This window comes from Trachymyrmex cornetzi, unplaced genomic scaffold (assembly GCF_001594075.2).
Source record: "Trachymyrmex cornetzi isolate Tcor2-1 unplaced genomic scaffold, Tcor1.1 scaffold95, whole genome shotgun sequence".
Taxonomy (NCBI): Eukaryota; Metazoa; Arthropoda; class Insecta; order Hymenoptera; family Formicidae; genus Trachymyrmex; species Trachymyrmex cornetzi.
This window is the reverse complement of record NW_017300300.1, coordinates 192,254-197,526: the sequence shown is the minus strand read 5'-3', so window position 1 is coordinate 197,526 and position 5,273 is coordinate 192,254. Positions and strand designations below refer to the sequence as shown.

Here is a 5,273-nt window from a genome sequence, read left to right as displayed (position 1 = left end):
TTTTTCTCTATCCCTACTAGTTTTCGAGATATTTGACTGGATCACTTCAGATGGTCCACCCTGTATATACAGGATGGGGAAGTAACTCTGTCCACTTAGAATATTTCCGCTACTTTTAGAGATATGAAATAATATATTTATTTAAATTGTATAGCATCAAGAGGAGTATAATATACTACTAATAGTTTTTCTATGGGTGGAGATCAGCTAAACGCTTCGAAAATTTCAAAGTCACTTCCATTTTTTTTAACAGAATTGTATGATTCTTTTACACAATATGGTTTCTCTAATTATTCTGCACATAAAAATATTAAGGGGGGATCCTGATGTAATGGGTACAAAAATCGATTTTTTTGCATAAGTTGTTAGAAACATATCTGAAAAATATGTTTTCAAAGTCCTAGATCAGAATTCGAAGTTGTAACGATACTACAAGCAATTTTATACCAGCGCGTCACGCAAGTGTATTATACGAGCGAACGCGCGACCCGTTTCTCTTTTTCACAACAGACTTTTCTACGAGCCGGATTATAACAGGCAGATGTTTTTTTATATGTATAAAACGTACATTTGTGTATATGGACTTGGAATAGCAGATTAGCTGTTAAGTATTCGAAAACAGGTACTCTTCCATACTCAAATCTTTAAACACGTTTTTCTTTAAACCATGTTTTTCGAATTGGCGAGCAGCATAACTCAAAGAATATTCGACCAACTGACTTCTTCCTGTGCATAACTATAGATAACTAAATTCTTCTCTAGATCAACATATTAATTTGATATTATTAAAATAATAATTATTACTGCACAATTAATGTGAGAATTCTTTGTGAAAATTGCATTTTTTTTCTAAGGTCTGTTATTTTATAAATTTGGCATTTTTTGCTTTGCAAATAGATTAATCTAGAGCAGAGTATTATTATAAAACTAAAATGCTTTGAATTTCTGCTTCAAACAAGTACAACAGGCGCTATCCTGCACGCCGATTGCACTATTCGATGCCGCAACCTTCGAGATCTATCTCTATATTTACAAACACATAACGTTATTTCGCGCAATGAAAAAATAATTTTTTATATCTACAAATATACTTTAAAAACACTCTGAAGTTTCAAAAAGTTTCATTGAATTATCTCTTTAAAAAAAATTCCCAAAAATCGCGTTATTTTCGGTGTGATACATCAGGATTCTCCCTTAATGATATCAAAAAACCAAAATCAACAGTTTACAAGATATTTTATTCTTTATTCTGGCACATATTGACATAAAATATTAAGTAACTCGTAAACTATTAATTTTTTTATAATCATATCTTAATACTTTTATATGCAGAATAATGAAATAAATCAATTGATGGAAAGAAAACACATAGTTGCTTATTTAAAAAATTATCCTTTTTGCATACATATTTTTTTAAAGCAACTACGTGCTTCTTTCCATCAATTGATTCATCTCATTCTATTCGTAAAAGTATTAAGGTATGATTATAAAAAAATTAATAGTTTACGAGTTATTTAATATTTTCATGTCAATATATGCCAGAATAAAGTATAAAATATCTCGTAAACTGCTGGTTTTTTTATATTACTACCTCAATATTTTTATATGTAGAATAATTAGAGGAATCATATTGTGTAAGAAAAATCATACAATTTTATTTAAGAAAGTGAGGGTGACCTTGAAATCTCCGAAACGCCTCCATAAAAACTATTAGTAGTATACTGTACCCTTGATTGTACCCCTCTTGATGGTATATAATTTCAATAAATATATTATTTCATATCTCTAAAAATAGCGGAAATATTCTAAGTAGATAGAGTTATTGCATTACTCTGTATATATGTATACAGTGTGTGTATATATATATATATATGTATAGGAAAAAATATATACCTTTCTCTCATAAGATTTTAACAAAATCGCTCATGGCCAGACTTTGTTTACTGCGATAGGGTCTGTGTTACACTGTATCATCTATGTCTCTTACTCGAAAGAACCTTTAATATAAATTTAGTATAAACACCAGGGATTCGGACGAAAAATTTTCCATCTGGATAATGGTCCGAGACTAAATCTAACTTTTGGTTCTAATTGTCTTAACATATTTACCATAACAGTTACCAGGACCTTTTAGATTTCAGTCCTTTTCGGTTATAATTTTCGATAATTATATGCCTGTAATAGTTACCATTATACTAAAAGAATTGGGGAACCAACAACAAAACTAAAAATTGGATAGCCTCAGATCATAGTCTTAATCAAGCCGAAATGTGTAATCCGGAATATAAATTCGGTCAGGGTCATTGATAAAAACACAATAAAAAATTATTTATCTTAAAACAATGTCACCTCTAAAAATCTTCCTTAAGATTTCTTATTATAAACAAATATCAAACAACAATGTATTGATTGTAGCTGGTTACATCTATTTCACACACTAAACCTGGAACTCCATTACAGAATTGAATTATAACAAATTATTAGGTCTAAATAGTCAAATAAAATTCTATCTACAATATTTAAGATTTGAAATTGTTAAAAAGTAATTGCATTCGAGTTTTGTTAGTATGTAGTTTCTTTTTGTTTTAACGTCATTAATGTTTTATTAGTTAGTAGCAAAACTAAATCTAAAGGCGCTTGCGCAAATAACAGTTGACTGTAAATATCATGTAGTAATTTATCCAATCTTTCACTTTTTCCTGGTGACCATGATGAGCTCATCAATGCTAATTAGTATTAAGAACAATAATTCTGCATCATTGTAATATCTTGAGCAATGAATGGATTGGTAAGGTACTAAATGATTTATTGTAAAATGTGTGATGTCAGATACTAATTTGTTGCTGTATTTTATTTATGGGTTCTAAAGTGCAAAAGTACATATGTGTTAGCATTTACTACATGTTTGATAGAATACTGATTTATTACTACTTGAGTTTCTTTCAATGTATATGAGTTCTTATATCTTAATAAACAATTGAATTAATATTTTTTTTTTTACTTAGAAGAAATCAGCAAAACATTTTAATAGAAATATTGTAAAATGAATAAAAAATAGTATTTAATATAAAGATAAATAACATATAAAAAAGAATATATTCATATATTACACATGACACGTTCAAGCCATATAGCGATAATTTATGTCTAACCTTTTTCATAAATAAAAATATATTTAAAAAATTTAGTTTGTAGAGGAAAGTTTCTATATTTTTAATATGCAAAGACAAGTAACATTTATTTTCTCAGTCTCTGCTTATTCTTATTATAATACAATAATAAATAACAATAAAATTAAGGCTAATGAGAGTCAGTGCGGGAATAGGTGCACATAAGTATTAATTCATGTAAAATACTTTCAATTGATAAATGATGTGCAACTTTATTCCAAAATCTTGAATGTTTTCACTCTCTTTGGAGTCATCATCAGCAAGTTAAACATAATTAACAATCAATGGTTAAACGATCTGTCCTTAATGAATCACTATCAGGTTCCCAAGATTGAAGCAGAGTCTCGGGAATGTGATAGTGACTCATCAAGGACAGATCGTTTAACCAACAATGATCGTTAATTATGTTTAACTTGCTGATGATGACTCCAAAGAGAGTGGAAACATTCAAGATTTTGGAATAAAGTTGCACATCATTTATCAATTGGAAGTATTTTACACGAATTAATACTTATGCGAACCTATTTCCGCGCTGACTCTCATTAGCCTTAATTTTATTGTTATTATTGTAAAGTTTGAGTCCAATTTAAAAATTATATTTTTCTTATTATAATATATATACCTATTTGTAAATAAAAGAACATTAAAAATTAGGATGCTTAAAATAGAGAAATTCAATTATAGTGTTTTAATACTATTCTTAATGATACTCACTAAATTTTTGGTTGGGATTATATGAAGCTTTCAGTGTGTGTGAGAATGCAAAAGAACTTTAATTTAAAATTCGCTATTTTCATAAATATCTCTCCCTTGTACTCTTTAGACTGCTGTTTTCTATTGAGATTCTATGAGAATAATTTAAAAACCCACATTAATATAAACAGAATTTAGTAAGCATAAATAAATCATTACATATCACGCATAAATCGTCTTTTTTCGTCGAACTTACCCTTTAACAACTTTTTAACAAAATACGTAAATTTACGTTTAGTAAAGCGTCAATTCTGAAACGAATTCTCATTTGAGTAACACAAGTAGATGCGAGAAGACTAACGAAAATTATACACGAAATATTATACTGACACTATTTCGTGACCAACAGAACATGCCATTGTTGCATCTCTTAAGGATTGGTGGTATTGGTGCACTGATACTCGACAAAAAAGGCAAATCATGAACATACGAAATATCTAGAAGGAGTAAGGGCTGCCGCACATACCTTCCGTAACAGTAATCATAAGACGTACCATAAGAATTAGCCAATCACAGTCGAGAATTCTTTTGAATTTTTAATTCTGATTGGCTGATACTTACGGTACGGCTTATGGTTAAGCCCATGACACATACAAGAACGTAAAGGGCCGTCTACAATACACGGAGTAAGAAGTAAGAGTAAGAAATTGACCAATCACAGTCGAATGTGAGAAGAATAATCGACTGTGATTGGTCAATTTCTTACTCTTACTTCTTACTCCGTGTATTGTAGACGGGCCTTAAGGCCGTGACACGCAAGCAGTAAGTGAATTGACCAATCACAGCAGAGATCGTAAGGCCAGTAGCGAATCCAATGTAGGCCCGTCTACAGTACACGGAGTAAGAAGTAAGAGTAAGGGTGGAGTCCCATGAAGCGTATTTGCCGCGTATTGCGTAACCGCGTAACCAATCAATAATCAGTAAAACGCGAAACCACAACAGCGGATCGCTTCTGATTGGTTACGCGGTTACGCGATACGCGGTAAATACACCTCATGGGACTCCAGCCTAAGAAATTGATCAATCACAGTCTAATGTGAGAAGAATAATCGACTGTGATTGGTCAATTTCTTACTCTTACTTCTTACTCCGTGTATTGTAGACGGGCCTTTACGATTTCCTTACTGATTACGTCTTACGGACTTAAGCGGGGAGCAAAGACTCTTGCATAACGCATAACACGTAATGCATAAGAATATGTACCAATCGAAGATCTCCGTTTCTTTCCCTTCCATGTAATAGAGAACTCTGGTTGGTTCAATTTCTTATGTCTCATGAATTATGCGTTATGCAAGAGTCTGTGCTCCCCGCTTTAGGCTGGAGTCCCATGAGGTATATTTATCGCGTATC

The 5,273-nt window shown here is 31.1% G+C and overlaps 1 protein-coding gene across 1 annotated transcript in view; it reads right to left on the bottom strand.

The window, feature by feature from the left end:
* Nucleotides 1-4,280, bottom strand: part of LOC108769808 (uncharacterized) — a 36,753-nt gene extending 32,473 nt beyond the window's left edge. The window contains exons 1-2 of the mRNA XM_018521019.1: nt 4,120-4,280; nt 3,885-4,015 (exon numbers count right to left, since the gene is read on the bottom strand). The gene's annotated coding sequence lies outside the window, so the exon portion shown is untranslated. The remainder of the gene's footprint in view (nt 1-3,884; nt 4,016-4,119) is intronic.
* Between the last annotated feature and the right edge of the window lie 993 nt (nt 4,281-5,273).